The 23,489-nt window shown below is 40.7% G+C and overlaps 1 pseudogene; it reads left to right on the forward strand.

The window, feature by feature from the left end:
* The first annotated feature begins 17,198 nt into the window (after positions 1 to 17,198).
* On the forward strand, positions 17,199 to 19,716 carry LOC147450911 (uncharacterized; annotated as a pseudogene).
* The last annotated feature ends 3,773 nt before the right edge of the window (positions 19,717 to 23,489 follow it).

Raw genomic sequence — 23,489 nt, forward strand, 5'->3', positions numbered from 1 at the left:
GTGTTAAAAATGCACATTTGTAAGGCCCCCATTATGAGGAGAAGCCATCGCGTGTGAAGAAAAGTCACTCCCTGGAAACCAAAATTTTCACGGCCAGTCTCGAGCAAAGTTTGAGACTAGCTTCGCCAAAATATTATGGCTAAATGGCGGCCAAAAAGTGATTGGAAAACGGCTAGTCATTTGACCGGTTGGCCGGCGGCCGTTGGTCGAAAGTCAATGGCCGGTGGACAAATTTAATGGTAGGTGGCCAGTTTCAAAGATGGACTTGTCTTATCAAGGACGGCCACACATGGCAGATTGGAGGGTCCAATTTGGACTTGTCAACACAAGGGCGGCTACACACGACTGCCTCTCATGAGAGAGGTAGCCTTTGAGGCCTATAAAAGGAGGCCTCTTCTACACACAAAGATGAATTGTGAAGCATTGTGGTGCATTGTGAAGTTGATGTGAGGTGGTGAGAGTGAAGCAAGGTGAGAGCTCCAAAAATGTATAATCCCTTTGTAACTTACTTCCTATTTGAAGTACTAAAGCCATTCAGTGGCTGCTTCCCACGGACGTTGCCCACATTGGGTGGACCATGTATATCCTGTGTGATCTCTCCTCTCTACTCTATAATCTCTTGTGTGTGAAAATTATCTCTCTCCAATAAGTAACCTACTCATTTATCTACTTAGCTACGTCACATTTCCTAACAAAAGCATCCACTAATGGTCGCCCCTCTCTTACTACCAAGGGCCAAGAGAGCAAGTAGAAGGCATGCATACATGGGCTAAAATTGGGTGCTATTCCCTAGGAGAGAGTTGGTCATCAGGAAGAATTAAGCTATAAAGGGTAGAGGATGTATCTCGCAACTTCTAAATAGCACCCTCAAGTATCCTCCCTCCGCAGGCCCCCCCTCCTTATATGTATGGTATACGCATGTAAGTATTAGGGGACTACCCCTATTAGATAGGCTTACTTACATTCTACAAAACCCCCCCTCTTGTGCACTCACGTGAAACCATACAAAAGTACATAGTGAATCCCCCGAGATAGAGAGATAACTTATCAAAGAAAACTCAAGTAACACTTGTAAGAAAATCAAATGGAGAAGATGAATTATCTGGTTGCTTCTTTACAAGTTTGCTCATTCTTGATGGTATGTGTACATTATGTTCTACATAGCCCTTGTGAATCATGAGATTCTAAACAAGTTATTCAAAATGAAGGTTAGCCACAAAAATCATTATTAAATTAATGTCACTAGAAACATGTGGTAAACTAACAAAATTACGGATATCAAACCACTTTTAATGTAATCAACAACACAAAAATATAAGTCATTTAAATATGCAAGAAATTTTCATGAATTTGTAAGTACCTTAAAATTTAAGCCCTACAAATGCCTTTCCTAACATTTTATAACATCAGCTTATGAAAGAGTCGTTTAAAAAATCATATAACCTAGGTCAACATTAATTTGGAACTTACAAGGTTGGAAAAACAAGCAAAAGAGTCTTTTATAACGTGTTGTATACTTGGATATATATTAATAGTGTCTTTTTTTAAGTCTTGCTCAAGGCTTTTATGTTAGTAATGAATTTGGCCCTAAAATATATATAATTTAGATATCTAAATGTCATTTTTTCTTAGCAAGTTCAAGAACAATGTTTACCAAGGATAAAATATAAAAATAGTAGTGTTTGTATCAATAATGCATTATAAGAGTCAAATACATAGGCAAGATGGTATATATATAGAATCATTTATTTAAAAAATTTATCCATTGCATCTGCAACGAGTAGGTGATTGAGAATATAAACTTTTTTTTTTTTTTGGGGGGGGTAGATGGTGAGGTGTATCTTTGCAAAACAATGAAGGGCCTCGGATTGCTTGCACTCGTGTTTGTACAAAGTTTGGCTGACATGAGTCTACAATGTTAGTTGGTAATGCCAAGAAACTCAAAATACTTCAAAAATCAACCAAATACAAGCTGAATAGTTATCCTCCTTACCAATGGTGACCAATGTCAAACCAGTAGTACTAGAGACATCTTGACTATGCTACACTTGCAAGCTTGAAAGTAAAAAATTAGTGCCCTTTCTAACTCTAGCATGATAGGAGAACATCTCCACTTCTAATAGGATTTGTACAACAAGTTTCACTGCTTGACTAGTTACTAGTAAGCATCCTTGGGCTTTCACAAAAGAAAAAAGTTTCTAAAAAATGAACAAGTACACATGGTAAACCATGATCATTTCCATTCCAATCGTCCACACAAAACTTTATTGTATACTTTTGTGCCGGTTCATCATCAACCTAGTTCTAGATTATTACTCAGAGATGTACAATTTAGCCATTGCAAGTGCAAGAAGGTAGGAGATTCAATTTTAAGGGGCCCAACAGTCTGTGTATCTCTTCCTGCTCCCCTTGGCTACTTCTAAAATTTCTAGGTAATCTCTTTTGTCCTTTGTTTCTGAAGCTTTTGCGAGGCACTGTCCATATTCATAAAGCTTCTCAATAGTGGTTGCAGCTTGCTTCATTTGGAGGATTCATGGGGAGAGTAAGGTCGAGAAAGAAAGATTGAATTGAGGGAGTTGGTTTGAGTGTAGAGAGAATGGACGTCAACCGCTTCTGTGTGTGTGTGTGTGTGTGTGTGTGTGTGTGAGAGAGAGAGAGAGAGAGAGAGAGAGAGAGAGAGAGAGAGAGAGAGAGTGGGAGAGAGACGAGAGCTTGGCAGGAAATTCATTTGTGTAAAATTTAAAGGGAAAAAAAGATTGGTGATGCAATCAACGGTTGATAGTGAGTAGCGTTAAATGGTAACCTTGCATTTGCACTACATTTCTACTCAAATGTATATATTTTTTATCAAAGTTTTAACCTAGTGTTCATTCTCTCTTGCCGTAATAGCCTTTTTCCATACAAACACCTTACCCTTCTTAGATCTTTATGCATTTACATCATATTTCTCTCTTCATGCTAAATGTAAATAGTAAAATTCTACTCTCCTAGTTTTTTTACTGCATATTCTTTTAACTAATTACCTTTACTAATTTAAATAGCTATCTACATCTCATAATTTGTAAATAAATAATTTATGGGCACTTATCTTACCCATCTTCTCTCAAGGGTAGGGTTAACCTTGAAGGCCTTCCCTTCCCCACCACTATGTGACCCAACTCTTGGATCATTTACTTGTGTTGGTCAACAAATCTTAAATATAATGTATATCCCCAATAAATAAAACTTTATTGGACCCTACCTCATTTGTTTAAGGTGGATTCTCTTTTGAAAAAAAGCATGCTACACCTTGCATGCATGCTAAAGGGCCCCCTACAAGGAGACTTGGTTCAAAAGGTGTTTTGGATGCATCTTGAATGCCTTAGCTCGTGGGTATACTTAAAGAACACTCCAAAATTAGCTTAAACACTTTGAGAAGGTCAACTTTGCCTTTTACAACACCCAATTCTGAGTTACAGGCTGAAAGTTATGGTGAAAACAAGGTGCTGCGGACACTGTTACTGCAGGTCAAAGTTACAGTCAGGTAAACCACAAAGGTGAAAAGTTTTCTTGACTTCTCCAACATTCTAAAATACCAATGGGGAGTTAAAAACCACTTGCATGTGGAGGGGTCGGCTCAAGATGCTTCTAGAGACACAACAAACAGAATGGGGACACTCTGCAGGAGCCACTGGAGGGACATCATGGTGGGGCCCATATACATTATCAACCCTTATGGAGCCTCCACCACTTAAAAGGCTATTTTTAATGAAAAAATAAGTCCCTTATTTGCATAATTGAAGGAATGGTCAAAAGGGAACCTAATTATGGTTAATTACCTACCCTAGTCAAGTTTAACCTAACCCAAGGTCTTGTACAACTATAAAAAGGCCCTTTGGCAAGCACAAAAATACACACACCTACTCCATTGCTGAAACTAAGCTCCTCTAAGGTTAGAGAAGCCCTAATCTTTCTCTCCTCTTGTCTCCCTATCCATTTCCTAAGCTCGCAATCATAAGCGGCACCATAGAGAGAGCATCAATATGCTATTGCTACCATTCTCTTGCAAACATTTCTCTTACCATATTCATCCCTAAATAAGGATTGTAGATTCTATATGAGAGCAAGGATATCAAGTTCAATGATCTATCTCATGGTTTGATCAACAAATTGTTGCAATTGGGGTGTCGTCGTCACACTTTTGCTCTAAACGCATGTAAAATTGGTAAGCATATCTTGACAGCTTCTCATATTTTGTGCTCATTGGGTTGATTTTTTGTTGAGAAAGTTTTTTGTGCACCATGGTGTCTATTTGCTTGTCTTCTCTCCTTATGTTGTGTGTAAGTAAGTCTTGGGGCTGCATAGATGGAGAAGAGCTCTCTATGCATGCCGCCTTATGTGTGTAAGTAGTCTCTTCTTTTGGTAAAGGAAAGGAGTTGTCAAGTATTTGTGCATTATGGTGTTTTGATTTTTGAGGTTTTGTGCTTGCTTTTCTTAGAAGTATATGAGCATTAATATGGTGAAGGTCAATCTTTGCATGTGAGTTTGTGCAGTGTTCAAAGGGATTGCTTAAGGAGTGTGTGTTGAATGGTTGAAGGGCATTTTGTGTTGAAGCACATAAGGAAGGTGTGAGTGTGTGTGTGTGTGTGTGTTGTATATGGTTTGTTTTGGTTTCCTTCTTTCTCCATAAAAGAGGGTGGTACCCCTAAGAAATATGCGTGTGTAGGGTCTCACGGAGTGGTTGTCTGGTGGGAGCCTTGAGTTGAGCCCCATCTCAAAAAATCCGCTCTCATAAAAGTGGTGCCCCTAGGGAGGAACTTTCCTAATTGCCTTCTATTCTGCTCATGACCAATAGAGTTGCACCATATGATTTTCATTTTTCACAACGCATCAGAATTAACATTTGTGTAGATCGTAATTTTTTTTACCAACAACGTGTTGTTTTTATGTTTCGAGCAGAAAGACTTGGTGAAATCTTGGCATCTCCAAATCCCATCATTCTTCCATTCATTAATTATGATGATTCATTTGATGTCCATGTTTTTATTTTGTTTTGAGGCAGGGACAAGAGGCGCTTAGATAGCGATCCACTCAAAGGAAACTTTCTTCAAGAGAAAGAAAAAGGAGAACAAATTGTCACATGAACCAACCTGGAGCTACTTCTCCTTTTACACCCATAGCTCGTCAATCTGTGCACATCATAATTGCTACACAATTTAGATTTCAAGCAAACATTAGGAGAATTTTTGGACCCACTCGCCTTAATGAAATCAATGCCTCAATCAACCCTTTTATTTTGCCTATGATAAATTATGAACTAACACTTGATGTATATATTTTCATTTTGATGTGATCACTCATCGTAGTCAAAACTTTGTGGTACACAAGCCTCCTTGTATTGTAAAAATGTCAAGCACTTTTCCTACATTTCATTCTAAAAATGGTGACGATGCACAAGAATTTCTGGATAATTTGGAGATGGCACACCTCATCTCTGGGAGAGATCAAGAAGAGGTAAAGCTGCGTGCTTTTCCACTCGTTCTCAAAGGGGAGGCTAAGGCATGGTACGAGGCCTTGCAACCTCAAAACAAAACCAATTGGGAGAGGCTACGTGCAATTTTTCTTGCCAAATTTGGGCAAGGAGATACTCCAGAGGGTCTTTGGAATTGTCTACTTCAACATAAACAGGTATTCCTTGAAGACTACCCATCTTATGAGGCCGTTTTCCTTAACCTATGGGATAGATGGGAGGCTACTTTACAAAACCAAGGTGGTGCACCAAACTTTCTAAAGAAAGATAGGTTCATGGCTGGCTTGTATCCAATTTTGAAGACCAAGGTAGAGTTAAAATTTCCATCAATATTTGAGGAAGCACGTGAGGTGGCCATGGTCAAATTCAAGAAGTTAAATTTTCAAGCACATAGAACAAGGGACCTAAATGAAGTCATTGAGAGGGATTCTTCACCAAGCATGGGAGCACAAGTTAGGGGCTCTCTTGCCCAAACTTCACAAATAGGCTAAGGATCACAACAAGAGATCTTGCAAATATTAACTCAACAACTAGAGAGTCTCACCTTGAATCTAGTGCAGGGCCTACCCCAACAACGACAACCAAGAGAAGGGAATCGCAATCAACGACGTCAAGCACAAGAGTTGAGATGCTAGAATTGCAACGAGGTTGCTCATGGCATGTATAATTGCCCTCACCCTCTAAGGCTTCCAGGGGACATATACCCTCCTAGACCCCCTCCACTCATGGTGCAGCAAGAGCATGCTCAAGCCCCGCAAATTCTTTGTCGAACACCACCACCTCCAGTGGCAAATATCCCTCCTGTCCCACCAGTGGAGGAAGAGAGGGGAGTAAATGTCATAAAGCTGGAAGAGGAGATAGAGGTGATTCCTATACATTTTGATGTTATGCCAGCAGAAAAGCGCACAAGAGCACACAACAAGGATGAAGACACAAGGAATGAAGAGTCAGAACCTGCAAGGAAGGAGAGAAAGAAAAAGTCAAAGAAGGAGGAAGGAGGCAAGAAGCAGAGGTCAAGGCGAAGGGAGATCGGCATCAACAATTTTCCATTAGGAAATAATATGGAACCCTACAACATCTTAGAAGATTTGCAAACTCAAAAGCCCAATATTTCTTGGCCTCAACTCCTACATCTATCACCCAAGGTGAGAAAGCACTGGTCCAAACTTGTAAGCACAAGACTCCCAAGAAAGAAAGAAAAGGTGACAGTAAAGTCATTGACTTCAAAGCCACAACAAGATGTGGAACCTATTGTAGATGCTTATGTAAGGGGTAGGAAGGTATCCAATGTGTATGTTGATGGTGGAGCACAAATGTGTGTAATCCCGGAAAGAGCCATGAATAGACTAGGGCTTGAAATCACTAAATCCTCTAATTGTCAAGCTAGGTTGGCCAACAATGCAAGTGTGAAGTGCCTAGGGATCATCGAGAATATAAAAGTTTTTGTATGTAATGTAGATGCACGTGTGGACATGTATGTTATGCCAGCCAAGGGGGAGGGCTATCCCATCATCCTAGGGAGGCCTTGGCTCATTGCTGTGAATGCAGATCAAAAATGGGGACGAGGACAATTGATTCTCAAAAAGGGGCAACATGTAGTATACGATTGGCATGAAGGAAAGCAACTCGACATCAACTATGAGACCACGGCTGATGAAGAAAGTGAAGAGAGTTTTGGCTCAAGCGACGAGGAAAGTTCAACCACTATATCCAATAGCGAAGAGGAATCATCTTTGGAGGTAATGGGAATCATCTTCAACAGCTCAAAAACTCCATCAATAGAGGTTGACCCAACAAAGGAGCAAACAAAAGATGACAAAGGTGACCACAAGCACTTTGAAGACTTTGAGAGGATGCTTGCAAAAGATCTTACCCCTGAGGAGAAGCGGTCCTACATCGATATGCTCAAGAAGTATCCCAATTTGTTTATCACTGATTACTCACAAATTAGAGGTGTGGATGTTATAGAGCATGGCATAGAATTAAAACCAGGTACTAAACCTGTGGCTCAAAAGCTAAGGCGCCTAGGAAAAATACAACAAGAGGCACTTTTGACAGAGGTTAACCGACTCCTCAAAGCTTGTTTCATTTACCCTGTGTCTAACTCTAAGTGGGTGTCCCCAATTGTAATAACCCCTTTAAAAGAACAGAAAATGGAGGGCCTGTTTTGACTACAAACCGCTCAATGCTGCAACAAACCGCTCAGAATAGCAGAAGAAGATCAGTTAAAAACCACTTTCATCACACCTTGGGGTTGCTTTGCCTATAGAGTGATGCCATTTGGGCTCACAAATGCTCCTATTACTTTTATAAGGTTTACAACTCTTGTCTTTCAGCCCTTCTTTGGAAAGTCAATTAGGGTTTTTATGGATGACGTCTGTATCTATAGTAGCCAAACACTTCATTGCCAAAAAGTTGAGGAGGGGCTTAGGAGGCTTCATCAATTTGGGGGACAGCTTAATCCTGAGAAGTGTCACATTGCAGAGTCACAAGTGGTATTGCTAGGTCATGTGGTTTCTTTGCAAGGAATTCAAGTGGATCCATCAAAAGTAAATTCTCTCTTGTCACTACAACCACCAACGACAACCAAGGAGCTCATGACTTTCAACCACAAAGTAAGGTACATGTCTCGTTTCATTCACCTTCTAGCGGAAGCTATTGCACCTTTGCACAAGCTAGCAAACAAACCCACATTTGAATGGAGAGAGGAACACGAATTATGCTTTACTGAAGTAAAGGGTATTCTCAACTCTCTTCCAACAATAATGCCACCAAATCCAAAGGATACATATTTCATCACGCCAAGTGTAGGAATGGAGGCCATCGGTGTAGTTCTCATGCAAAAAGACCCAAAAACATGCTACATGAGTCCAGTATACTTTGCAATCAAAGTCATGACCGCTGCAGAGAAGGGCTACACCGATATGGAGAAGGTGGTATTCACAATTATGTTTGCGGTAAGAAAGTTCCGATCATATCTCTTACCTGCACCATTTGTCATTCTCACCATGGAAAACAATTTACCATATGTTGTGCAACACATGAGCCTCTCATCTAGGATAGCCAAATGGGTTCTAGAACTTCAAGAGTTCGAATACACTTTTCTTGTGGAAGATAGCACAAGGGCAGGTCTTGGAGACATTCTCACATACAAAGTGAGAGAAAGGAAAGAGTCACCAAAGGCAGGAGACAAAGCTACGCCACAAAATAATGAGGAGGAGATGGACAATGCACACATTTTGTGCTTTGATGGAGCTTACCGATGACAACACGATCAGGCAGCAGGGGGGTTCTTATTCTAAGTCCACAAAGGGAAGTTCTTGTTAAGAAAGGTATCACCTTGGAAAATGTTCATTCTAATAATGAGGCTGAGTATGTCACCTTAAAGTTGGGGCTTGAAGAATGCAGAAAACTTGGCATCGAAAGACTTATAATAAGAGGTGATTCCTTACTAGTTATTAGGCAAATCCAAGGGATATGGAAGTGCAAGAACCCTACTCTAGTGGAGTGGCTTAGACAGGTGAAGGCTTTGATAAAGAACTTTGAAGCTACACAGGTACAGCATGTTGTGAGAACCCTCAACAAGGAAGCAGATTATCTCGCCAATGAGAAACTTCAGATCATGGTGGGAGGTGTGAAGCTCTACGAACCAAAGTACCAAGGCCAAGAGGAATTGAAGGACATCATATTTTTCCTCCAAATTAACTGGTGAGTTCCCTAAACACTTGGATAAAGTGCAAAGGCATAGGTTGGTAAAAAAGGCAACTCCTTACCAACTCATAGGAGATGATCTGTATCATAAAGGGGAAGATTTGGTAATAAGAAGGGTGTCCTCTGTTCAAGAAATAGAGAGAATCCTCTTTTCCTGCCATGATGATGTCTGTGGGGGTCATTTCTCTCATGATATTACAAACAAGAAGATTTTGCAAGCAGGGTTTGTTTGGCCAAGTCTACACCGTGATGTCCAGCATTGGTGTAAGTCATGCAAAGGTTGTCAGATTGCTGGAAATCGATGAATCACTTACGAACCTCGAGTTCCAATAATTTCGTATGGTCATTTTGAGAAGTGGGGTGTGGATGCAATAGGCCCCTTACCTCGCACATCTACCGGGAAGGTCTTCATCATTGTGGGAGTAGATTACATGGCACGATGGACGGAGGCCGCAAGTACAACACGGATTACAGCCGAGGAGGTATCAAAATTTATCTTTGATCACATATGCAGTAGATTCGGCACACCATTAGAGATTTTGTCAGATCGTGGTCCAGGGTTTAGAGCAGAGCTCCTAGATAATCTTTTGACAAAGTTAAAAGTCAAACATTTGCATTCTACACCTTACTACCCTCAGTGCAATGGGTTGGTTGAAAAGGTGAATGGAATGATATGTAAGATCATTTCTAAGCAGGTTGCAGATCGACCAAACGACTGGGATCTTCATTTGACCGCAGCTCTATGGGCATACAAAACATCTTTCAAGGTATCCACTCAATTCACTCCTTTTCATTTGGTATATGGACAGGAGGCACTCCTTCCTATTGAGGTGGAGATTGCAAGCCTACGTATTCTCTCACGGGGAGCAAAGAGGCCAAAAGAAGCTTTGCAGGAAAGAATTTTAGATCTTCAACGACTTGAGCTTGATAGAGAAGAGTCCATCGACTATTACATTGCCCAAGCCACAAGCCAAAGGGACAAAATCAACAAGAAGCTCAAGGGGAAAGGATTGAAGGAAGGTATGCTGGTTCTTCGCTATGATAACCGACTTGATACTCGACTTGACAAAAAGTTTTTGCAAAGATGGGAGGGACCTTTCATGATAAAAACAAAGTTGGGGAATGGTAGTTACAGATTAGAAGATTTATCAGGAAAACTCCACAAGACCAAAGTCAATGGATGGAGATTAAAGCCCTACTTTCAACGTATCAATCCGTTGATAGGAAGTCATCTACCTACATCGTCTAAGCTCCAAATTGGCATGGCTCCCTTCGGCTTGGCAAATGCTCCACCTATTTTTAAAGCTTTGATGTGCAAAGAAGAACCAGCCTTGGAATCTCAACATACCCAAGGCAACCCTCCCATCTCCGATTTATGGGATTGAGGTAATGAAAAGCAGGTCTAATGGAGTAAAAGAGTGTATATCACTCCTCCTTTTTTTAGAAAAAAAAAAGAAAGAAAAGAAAAAGGAAAAAACTCTTTTGTTTCATCTAGGAGCATGAATGATCCTAGATGAAGGGGGAGGGCTAATATGAGTAGCGTTAAATGGTAACTTTGCATTTGCACTACATTTCTACTCAAATGTATATATTTTTTATCAAAGTTTTAACCTAGTGTTCATTCTCTCTTTCCGTAATAGCCTTTTACCATACAAACACCTTACCCTTCTTAGATCTTTATGCATTTACATCATATTTCTCTCTTCATGCTAAATGTAAATAGTAAAATTCTACTCTCCTAGTGTTTTTACTGCATATTCTTTTAACTAATTACCTTTACTAATTTAAATAGCTATCTACATCCCATAATTTGTGAATAAATAATCTATGGGCACTTATCTTACCCATCTTCTCTCAAGGGTAGGGTTAACCTTGAAGGCCTTCCCTTCCCCACCACTATGTGACCCAACTCTTGGATCATTTACTTGTGTTGGTCAACAAATCTTAAATATAATGTATATCCCCAATAAATCAAACTTTATTGGAGCTTACCTCATTTGTTTAAGGTGGATTCTCTTTTGAAAAAAAGCATGCTACACCTTGGATGCATGCTAAAGGGCCCCCTACAAGGAGACTTGGTTCAAAAGGTGTTTTGGATGCATCTTGAACGCCTTACCTCGTGGGTATACTTGAGGAACACTCCAAAATCAGCTTAAACACTTTGAGAAGGTCAAGTTTGCCTTTTACAGCACCCAATTCTGAGTTACAAGCTAAAACTTATGGTGAAAACAAGGTGCTCCGGACACTGTTACTGCAGGTCAAAGTTACAATCAGGTAAACCACAAAGGTGAAAAGTTTTCTTGACTTCTCCAACATTCTAAAATACCAATGGGGAGTTAAAAACCACTTTCATGTGGAGGGGTCGGCTCAGGATGCTTCTAGAGACACAACAAACAGGATGGGGACACTCTGCAGGAGCCACTGGAGGGACATCATGGTGGGGCCCACATACATTATCAACCCTTATGGAGCCTCCACGACTTAAAAGGATATTTTTAATGAAAAAATAAGTCCCTTATTTGCATAATTGAAGGAATGGTCAAAAGGGAACCTAACTATGGTTAATTACCTACCCTAGTCAAGTTGAACCTAACCCAAGGTCTTGTACAGCTATAAAAGGCCTTTCCACATATCTTCTTAAAAAATCCACATATCTTCTTAAAAAATCCTCCCTTAGCTAGTCATTGGGCTAGTTGAGCCAAAATAAAAAAAATAAAAAAAATCCAAAGTATATTATGGCATTTTTGTGTATAAGTATTTCCTTGTATATAGGGCCTACATATAGGGATTTTTAATTATAATTATTTTGGTATTTATTTAAATATTTTTGTTTAGGCGTGTGTTATTTACCTAAGTATGGTATGTATATTTACTCACCATTAGCCTCCGGAGATTGTTTCTGATAATGGTCCAAGGTTCAAGAAGGGTTTGCTCACAAAATTTTGTGAAGAGCTTCACATTCTACATCGTCATAGCACACCCTACTACCCACAATCAAATGGTTTGGTGGAGAAGGCTAATGGTGTCATTGCAGGCATCATTAAAAAGCTGGTGCAAAAAAAGACAAAATTGTGGGATGGTGCCTTGCGGGTATATCGAAGCACATATAGGGAGGAAACAAAGTTCACACCATTTCACTTGGTCTATGGTCAAGAGGCTTTGCAGCCAATTGAGCTCAACATTCCAACAATGCGACTTCATGGCAACAGCACAAGATAATCAAGAGGTATGGATGGATCGAATTCTTACATTAGTGGAGCTTGAGAGGAAAAGAGAAGCAGCTTACGAGTGCTACAAGAGGAAAGCTATAGAAGCAAAAGAAAAGCTCGACAAGAAACTGAAGGAAAAAGACATCAAGGAAGGAGACCTTGTGCTAAGGTATGACAATCCACTTGATAATTGTTTTGATACCAAGTTTGAAACTAGATGGCTGGGGCCATACATAATCAAGAAGGCTTTCAATTCAAGTTACTATCAGATTATGGACTTGAATGGTAAAGAGAACTCCACGAAGGTAAACGGGTATCGCCTGAAGACCTATTTGAGTTGCCTCCTACCAAAGGATCTATCAAAGATCTGTCAAAGAGAGACTATCTCATGAGTGTTTTGTTGCATGAAGCATGAGTGTGACAAGAAGCCACACAATGAAAATCCTGTCAAGGGACCAGATATCATAAGCTTGAGCTCTCTAGCTAGCATTTACAACTTTCGAACTCCAAGTGAGCCCAAGACTTATACAAGGTGAGTTGGAAATATTATGCACAACCATAGCATATCTCCTCCTTGATGTATATTTGGTGTAGCCGGTGTTAGCCACTGCTAGCATTCCCCCCTTCTTAATTTGGTGCACGTACGTACCCATGTTCCGGTGAAGCAAAACACGGTGACATGGTAGAAAGTAAGTCCATGGAAGAAATGTTGATTGCAAAACATAAGAACAAGTAATGAGCATCAAAGGCCAACAAGGATAAAAACATGAAGTAGAATGAACAATCATGCAAAGTGAATTTTTTGCATCTAAAAGATGGGTGACTCATAATCAAAAAACTAAACAACATAAAGCAAAAAAGCACTCAAACTATCATGAAGATTGAACCACTTGAAATTTCAGTTTTATACATGAAACACCAGCAATCGGTCATTAGGAAGAGGATGGGGTGTAGGAGGGCCTCTTTATTTGCCATGAGCTTATGGAGGAGATTAACATTTTGACGAATAGGTATAGGCCATGTATGCAAGAATGGTGGGTGTGTAAGAGATGTCTAAGAGTGGTTAAAGGATGCACTTTTCCTCCCAAAAAGGAGGTGGACAATTTTATGATTTTCAGCCTTCCATAACTCCCACATATGATCTTCGATTTGAGAGGAGATCACAGATCCGCAATCTATGCATTGATCTCTTTCCATAGATATGCTACATAATATGGTTTTACCCGCTAGATTTTAAATTTCATTTTGGGCGGAAATTTGAATTCAAATAAACTAGCCGTTTTGCCTATTTGAATTCAAAAGTTGTCCTTTTATTACTTTCTTAAAACTAAAGGTTTGAATTCCTTAAACTTCCAAATAAAGAGGCCCTCCCTCGGCCCTCCTAGACCCCATTATCTTCCTAATGTAAGACCCTAGGCTAATGCAAGGTCATAAACCTACTAGCCTAAAAACTATGTGACCAATGTTAATAAATCATTCAAGTCTATCATGTTTATGGGTTATAAAAAATCTCTTAATCTATTAGTACATTGTCATAGCTTTTTGTAGCTCATGAAAGTTTGTTTTTGTCATTTATTTCAAAAAGGAAGACACAATACAAGGCTACCAGCCCAAAGAAAGTCTAGGTGCGACTCTTGGCTCCTTGAATCCTCAAGAAGGTGTTTCAAAATCCTACTAGCCTACCAAGGAGACGGCTAACCCCCTAAGCCCAGGGCATCGGTTTATGGCCTTGACCAAGCGAGCCATGGTGATTCCCCTTCCCTGCCAAGTGCCAATAAGGTGCTAGGCATCACTAAGACACAACATAACATATAATTTTTTTGTTCATGTATCTAGTAGCATTTTTGCTACTTTTTCTTGACACTTATTTTCTTCATTGTTACATTTTTAGCACTTTTTTATTTCTTCCAATATGAGATGCTAATGTCAATTGAACTAAAGGACTAAAGCCTTATCATAGCCCTAGGTCATGTTCAAAATGAATGGAGTATTATATTGACTATCACGAAGAGTCTAGGACTAATGAAAAATGAACCTACATTAACCTAAGGTCAAGGCCAGATTAGCACACATAGAATCTAATTTTTTGATGAGTTAATTTTCACAAAGCAAAGTGTTGAAACTTTAGGATGTCTAGCTTTTGAACATGAAAGAACCATAGCTTAGAAGCAAAACCTCACTTAAGCCAAACAAGAAAATGAAGAGAAAAACCTATTCATGCTCTTTGTGAATCCTTGAGCAAGCATCCCCTTTTAAGAAGTCTCTTGATCTATTTGCAAAAGAAGTTGATTCGAAGCTACTTGTGTAAACACAAGCTCCAAAGTATTTTATTGAAAGCCACACAAAAACGCACAAAAACATTAATGAAAACCTAAAGCTAGGGTCTTGTATACCCAAACTTGCCAAAGGGAAAAAACCAAAGGGAAAAAAATGCCTTTGGTTAATCACATGATGCTCTTTGATATAAAATTTATGCCTACATAGCAATAATGAGAGATAAAATGCTTCTACCTAAGCACATTTTACAATTTTGACAATCTCTCATGCATGATTCAAAGCTGACTAAGTGTTAGCTCACTTGAAATATGGAATTTAAAACAAGCCAAGAGCTAAAAATAATACAACTTTGATGAAATGAATTGGCTCTTGAAGCCATATTTTACATTTTTAAGGCTCCCAAAAAGTTGGCTAACAACTAGCTCACATGAAATTTTACATTTTTTAGAGCAATCTATGAGCTAGAGATGACTTCAACTTTTAATGGAGCAACTAGCTCACATGAAATTTTACATTTTTTAGAGCAATCTATGAGATAGACATGACTTCAACTTTTAATGGAATGAAAGTAAACGGCTCTCAATAGCCAAATTTTCTACAATGGAATGAAAGTAAACGGCTCTCAATAGCTCTAAAAAAGTTGGATAAACAACTAGCTCAAATGAAAACATTTGCATTCTAGACCAAGCTATGAGCTAGCATGTATACAAATTTTAATCCAAAGAATTGGAATGGCTCTAAATACCCAAGTTTTGCAATATTTTGAAATGATGACCCCTTCTTGGATCAATGAAAGTTCAACCTTGCCACATCCCTTCAAAAAAGCTCAAATAGTTAGTGCTCTGAAACATTTGGAAATTCAGCACAAGTACTAAAAGCATGCTGAATCACAAGCCCAAAAGGTGTTGTGCTCTATTTTGGCCATTCAGGGAATCTCAGCTTTAGTGCATACAAGGTCTTACGTATTCAGATCAAGCACTAAAAATGTACAATCAATGCCAAGCCCAAAATGCACAATGTCACCCAAGTATTAAAGCATCAGCAATGGTAGCTCTCGGTGTTCATATGCTTTCCAAAAAATAACTTTCCTTTTAGTGCAAAGATAATTTTTCAATAAAGCCAATCACTACATCATGCATAAGCCAAATACTCACACAACCATCACCCCGCCCCACTATCCATGCCCACACCTTTCTCTTATAGGAGCAAATGTTCTTATAGCAAAGAGAAAAGAAGATGATGAAATGAAGTTTCAAATCTCTCTGAAGTGATTATTCAAAACCCAAATCCCCATCATAGGCCAATGAATGCATATGAAAGAAGTTTCTCATTCTCTCCATGACAAAAGAGGCTATCATCATAATGAGTTTTTTCAGTTTTTAATATTGCACCAGAGGTAGATCGATGTTAGCATGACAAAAATCAACTCCTTGTGTGCAATAAAAACCAAATGAATTTATTGTGAACCCTTTTGAATGGTTAGCAATGAAAATCCACCGTTTAAACCAATCCTCAAGCTAACATATTGCACAGTCTGATTATTGTTGCCATATTGATAAGCTCAAGACCGTTCCCCTCAAATGATTGACCGAACAAGGGTGGGGGGTCTTCCCTTGATAAGAGTCTAGTTTTTTTTTTTTTTAAATCCGAATCGGTGCGAGGGTGGGAAAAATCTCCAAAGTACTCCTTTTTGTTTGCTTTTTTTTTTTTTTTAAACACTGAATCGTGGCTGTAGCCCATTCAGAGAGAATGACGCAGAGGGAGAAGCGGAGTGGGTGGGTAAAGGGTGTGTGTGTGTGTATGAGGTGTGGGGTGGGGGATGTGCTACAGGACAAGTGGGTCGTGAAGGCCGGAGAAGGCTGCTCTTGCACGAGGGACGGGGGTGAGCAGGTCGAATGAAGGCCTTGGGCCAAGTATGTCTGCAGCAGCTGGCCAAGCGCACTCTGCCGTTTCGATCATCCCTCAAGCCCCATCACCATGGCTCTCTCCCATTCTGGCTAGCAAGGTGGCCACGAGCACGCTGGGTGATGTCAATAATCAACACGCGCAGGTAGGTCAGCTCGCGCAGCATGCTGTCATTAGGATTTGGGACTCGGGACTCCAAAGGGTGTTGTTGATCTCACAAGAAGTTTTAGAAATTTTCTCATGTAGGAAAACGGAGTCTTTCCAGTGTTTTTCATACAATGAATAACATCATGAGCTTCTGTTCGAGAGGCACCGCATACCTAACTAGGTACGATTGGGGGCAGGGGACCACTGGCCCCCCCCCACCAGGCCGGTGGTCCTCTGCCCCCAATCGTACCTAGCTAGGTATGCGGTGCCTCCCTCACAGAAGTGTTGGACAATTAATAATCCATGTCATCACACGGTCATCACCTGAGTCAGCACAACGGTTCGCATCCCAATGCACGTGACTTGTAACTACCTCCTCAAGTGTATATAACTCCACCTCCTCGGATCAATACAACATACACTTCTAGCCATCGCTTCTTGGCTCTCTCCCTCTGCGTGTCATCTGGCTTAACAGTCTCTCTCTCTCACTCTCTCTTTAAGTGAGTTCCCTTCTCTCACATGGTATCATCGCACCAGAAGATCCTTCCTCCTCTGTGGAAGCCCCACCATGCAGTCTCTTGAGCTTCTCCTGCAGCTATGGGCACAGAACCTCGCCACCCTTTCTGCGAGTCAGCATGCCAGAGTTGTGGAGCCTCCAGTGTCACAAGGCACCCCAACAGACAACCCAAAGGCCCCACTGCTGTTGATCATACCCTGCCTCTCTCTGCTTTCATGGCGAAGCCCTCTCCTTCTTCCATCTTCCAAGGCTACCCGGTTCAGGCAACCACACAACCGCTTATTGCTGATGCAAAATCCACCCATGAGTCCGCCACTATTCCTCTTGCGAGGCGCTATCCCATACCTCCTGCGCTGCTCCTGCTGCTTATATGGGCAAAGAACTTCATCCTGGTTCTCCTGGACGTGGCCCTGCAGATAGCCAGTCGAGTCCTCTGTAGAGCCTCCTCCCTGGTGAGTTCCTCAATATGTGGCTGCATGGACAACCCCACCCTTGACGAGCCCTTGTGTGCTCCTGTTCAGCCCCTTACTGGTGGTGCTCATGGCGACGGCGCAATCATCGATGCCCATCATGCAAACCACCCTACTCATGTGGTATAACCTGCCCCAACATGGCCTGTTTTGAAGGCAGTGTCCAACAAGCCAACCATAACCTTGCTGCCCTCGTTACTGCCTTGGTCCAAGCTATCCACCCTGCCCAGTCCCTTGCAGGCATAGCCAACCCACCATGCGACCTGATTGTTGGCACCACCAACACCTTCCCTGGCGCAACCCAACAAGCTGCAGGCCAAACCCATGAACGGCCTTCTCACGCTGCAGACACGCCTGCTAGTGCTTCTGTTGCTGATGCGATCACGACGACACATTTAACTACTTGTGACATTACTGCACCAATGTGGCCAGGCATGCCTCCATCCTTTCGGGGCCGGGATTTGCCCACTCTGAACGCCACTGTTGAAGGTGTTGATGATGGCCACTTTTGGCGTCCATCCCCGTAGGAATGGTGGACCTCCGAGTTGCAGCTGCATAGCAACTTCTACTCTCGATCTTCAAGCATTCGGCAATTTCAGTTTAGCCTGTGTAACTCAGGCCCGATATGTGCCACCCTTTGTTGTGAGGGCCAAGATCGCTCAAGATCCCTGCCATGCTCCATCCTTATGCGTTTACTGCAAAGGATGCTTTCAAAAATGCAGCTCCAACTCAAAACCTTTGAGTGCCATCAACCCTCGCAAGCACGATGATCCAGGTAGGACTAATGATCACACAATCAACGTTCTCTACCTTGTCTCCCGTAAGCAACCGGACATGTACCTTGCTGCCAGCTACCTCTTCCGCTTCATGCAGAACCCCGATGCATCAAGCTTGCAAATGCTCACCCAAATTCAGTGCTATCTCCAACAACTTGAGCCATCCGCTCATGATGTATCCACCTCCCATCCAATTGGCTACTCTAATCCAGCCTTTGCCAAGTGAGCCTTTCCCTCAAACGAATTCTCAGCTCCATGATACAGCAAACTTTCCCTTGCTAAGAGTTGTCTCTTCTAACCCCTTTGATCCCGGTGGTGATGTCCACAAAACCATCGCTGCAGATGAAGACCATGCCATCGAAGACCACCCTGCGGCAATTCATGCTGAAGAAGGAGTTGCAGGCTCACACCTTCAGATGAGCCTGCTGTGGCCGAGATTTCGTGCATACCTGTTGTTCTCACACTCGTCTATGCTCCATTTGATACTGGTGGTGGAGTCCCTCCTCGTCAGCATGCCAAGGCTCATTTCATACCTCTCCTTCGAGTGCACACCCATCCTCATCATCAGCTACCGATTCCCTCCAACCCCCACATTACCCTGTCGGAGCCTCCAATTCCACTCCTCGACAAACTACAGAGGGCTGAATACCTTTCCGCTCAGCTGATATACATAACCATTCTCTTCTATCAACGGGGGCACAAAATCAGCAACCATGAAGCAGTCTACTTCTTTCACTTGCGGGGGCGATATGATGGTGTTCAAGTTTCAAGAACTAAAACTCTTCATGCTGATTTCAAAGCTGACTTTCGTGGTATTCTAGCTTCATTGATTCACAAGAAGTGGGACCTCAACAATCTAATGAAGGAGAATCTTGATCCAGGTTAAAGACCTTGGTAGTCACACCGAGATGCTATCAGGAAATTGCATAATTGCATAAGCATATTGTATAATTGCATAACCATATTGTATCTACCCAAAGCATGTAGATTGAATCTCACACTTTACACATGCATGCCCTTTGTATGACGACATGTCTTACGGGGGCGTGTTGGACGATTAATAATCCATGTCATCACACAGTCATCACCTGAGTCAGCACAACGGTTTGCATCCCAATGCACGTAACTTGTAACTACCTCCTCATCTGTATATAATTGCACCTCCTCGGATCAATACAACATACGCTTCTAGCCATCGCTTCTTGGCTCTCTCCCTCTGCGTGTCATCTGGCTTAATAGCCTCTCTCTCTCACTCTCTCTTTAAGTGAGTTCCCTTCTCTCACAAGAAGCTCATGATGTTGAGGTAAGTCACAATGTGGGAATTATTGTGAGAATTTTTCCAAAACTTCTTGTGTCTGTGCAGTAGTTGCTTCCATTTTGGATGAGAATAGAGAGCAGACTCCCGCCCCTTCGTGTCGCATTGGCTTGTCATGGGTGTCGGGTACCTATGCAAGGCAAGGTGTGGGTGGGGTCATGACAAGCTAGATCTACGACACCGAATGTGGCCTGTGGCTGCCATATTCAAGGCGGTAAGTGGATTTGTGGAAACAAGAAATGGCCAATTTGGCATTTTTTAATAAAGACTGTGTGTGTGTGTGTTGGGTTGAGCGGCGAGCGGACGCTAATCATGGCAGCCACACATGGGCCACGAGCGTGTGTGTGTGTGTGTGTGTGTGTGTGTATGTGTGTTTGTCTACATGTGGCGAGTAACAGGTTGTGTTTTGCAGTTCGCCAAAGCAAGTGGGCCAAAGGGAGTGGGAATCCAGGGACAACGAGAATCAAGAGATTAAATGAGCCAGAGAGAGAGTGCGTGCGTGTGTGTGTTTTACGAAAAAGGTGTGTGTGTGGCAGCGCCGTTTGAGGCTCGGGTGTGTGAAAAGTCAAAACGCATCAAAAGAAGCCAATATGGGGCTCGAGCGGCTGCAATTGAAGGAATATTTCTTTCTTTAAAAAAATTATAACAATATTTATACTCTCTTTTCTTTTTTGAACTAAGGGGTGATTCCCACTGTCACAAGAACAAGAGGTATTATGGCCATTGGCCGTGAGTTGATGGTCTATCAACAAATGGAATTTTGTTATTTTGTAGTTTGAAAACACTCGTTGAACATCTCGTGCGCAAAAAATATTGAAATCAATTTCATGCTATGTTTGAATCAATTCACAATCAATTGGTGGTACTAGCTGAATTATCGCACACACCATGTCCTAATCTCTCTATTCGACAAAAGTCTCCTTAGCAACGTGCAATTGATCCTTTTTTGACTTCAAATGAGTGATTGAAATCCATATTCACATAAATTTTGATAGTGCAAACACACTAGATAGAAAAATAGTCCAAATCCATTTCAATCTCCCAATCCTCTTGATCCAATTTCAATTTTGTAAGCGCAAGTTTTATATGCACACACCTCAGGCAATGAACAACCCAATGAGAATTTAAGCCACATTTTCATCAAAATATTGAAATTTCTCATCAATTTGTTCCTAATATTACTCCAAAATATCATTTGACACATACTATGAGTTGAAAGCATTCATGCACCAATTCATCAATTGAATATTGCAAGCTCACAAGATGAGTGACCTAATTGTCCTTGGCCATTCCAAACCCAATTTGTAATCATTGAAACTTGTGAGTTACTCATATCCCATGTCCACAATCACTCAAACCCAATTAGTGTTGTCATTTGGGATTTGCATGGCTCGTCATGAGTAAACTTTAGTCACAATTACACACAAAAATGAATGCGACATTGCCATGTTCATCACATTGACCAATCATTAGCATGGCAATACAAAATTTCTTCACAATTGAGCTTTGATTGAGTGATATATCTCAATCATTTGAGCCAATATTGTGACACACATATCAAGTAATTGGCCAATTCATCATCATAATTGATAAAAATACCAAATTATTCATTCACCCATTGGATTGCACATGCCATTAATTGGCACACACACCCAAATTTAGGCCAAAAACCTATGCACATAATCCATCAATTGCACATTACAATGCTCAAATTTCACACTTGAACAAGCATAATTGAATGCATGCATGCTTAATTTTTAAAAGTTTAGCACCAGTTTTACCCAGTCAAGCAATGCACACACTCAAAATTGAGCACAAAAATTCAAATTTGGCTCAATTGGCAATGAATTTAGGCTTACACCCAATGATTGCACACACTTTTTATGAACATTTCACAATCAAAAATCATTTTGGTGCCCCAATTGACCATCAATCATAGAAAATCAAGTGGTCTTGGATAGGCACACTCACTCAATCTTTGCCCAATTTTTTGCCATTTAGGCTTATCCAATGATTGAATTAGCTTAAATTATACATCACTTACATGATTGCATACTCATATACCATCAATTCCATCACTTTATATGCATGCACACACTCAAGATTAGGTGCACACACTTGAATTTGTTGACAGTTTTTTCCCTCTTTGGTGCATTACATACACAATGATTTTTATGCACACAAATGAATTTTTGATAAGAACTAAGCATTATTTTGATACACACAAAGTTCATTAGTCAAAATTTGACCATCAATTTCATTCCAAGTGTATCAAATTAAGTGCAAAGTGTAGGTCAATTGTAACATTACACAACTAATTTTAGTAAAAATTAGCAACATTGAACCACATTAATTAATCAAGAATTGACATGTGCAAGTGAGTGCACTTACATCATAATTACACTCCAAGCTATTCCTTTACTCCACGTGAAGACGCATCATTGCACACACAAGTGTGTGAACCACCAAATCGGCTTCAAAATTGACCATTGTAAGCCAAAAATCACACACTCAAATCATCAAATTAGGCATAAATTAGCACAATTAACTTGATTTGAGTGATGATGCCACCTCTTGCAAGGGAAGTAATCATACATTACACTTCAATTGTTAGCAGTTAGGCTAGCAAAGTTAGTCAAAATTAGTAAAAATTAGCATGAAATTAGTACAATTAGCATGGAAATGAAGCGAAATTAGCAAGGGTTAGTATGAAATTAGTGAAATTGGGGGTTTGGGATATTCATAACTCAACATTTAGCTTCAATTTCTTGCACAACATCATCAAATCAAACCAAAATTGAGTTACACACACTCAAACACCAACAAAATTAGTAGTGAAATTACTCTATTCCACACATCCTACACTCACTAGCGTAGGTTATCAATCCCCATCAACAACGCCAAATGTTTTGAGGCATTGTAGCAAGACCTAGTCGCAACCCACACAAAATTATCAAATCCATGGTCAACAACCCGGCTAGGGTATGGAAGCACGAGCATCAGATGAATAGAAATAGAGGACCCAAGAGATCACCTCTCCAATGCAAGTAGAGATTAGCCATGACAAGACTAACTATATACCTACTCTAATTACTAATCAATCAACTCCTACACACATCAAGTCCACCGAATGTTGACTTACCATAGACTAGAAACCTAAATCACACTGATGATAAGCACGCACTAATTACCACATGTCAATCACGGCACTTCATCAATAGCTACACACATGAGGTGAATGGTGCTAGAGTTTCATAAAACCTATCTACATACATGCAAACAATAGTACACACACACTAATTACAAGATCAAGACACAACTTAATCAACCTAATTAATGATGCTAAATATCACAAATTGAATGCTTGTAGAAGAATAGGAGTGGTTACCTCTCTCAAATAGAGAATAATGAGAGTGTAATACGATTTCATGACACAATGAAATGTAGAGAAGAAGTAGACTAATGAGAAAATAGGAGTACGATTAATCAAGAAGAGCTTACTCTAATTAAAAATGGATTTGCACTAGCCACTTAAGCATGGACATTAAGCTGAAGCCTAGGCCATAGCGTGAACACTCAAGAGAGAGAGAGCTCTCAAAAGTGGATCCTCAGGAGTGGACACTCAAGAATGAATCTTCCTTGCATGAAGTCTT

The sequence above is a fragment of the Adiantum capillus-veneris genome, chromosome 9 (genome assembly GCF_014529385.1).
Source record: "Adiantum capillus-veneris isolate H3 chromosome 9, ASM1452938v2, whole genome shotgun sequence".
NCBI classification, from domain to species: domain Eukaryota; kingdom Viridiplantae; phylum Streptophyta; class Polypodiopsida; order Polypodiales; family Pteridaceae; genus Adiantum; species Adiantum capillus-veneris.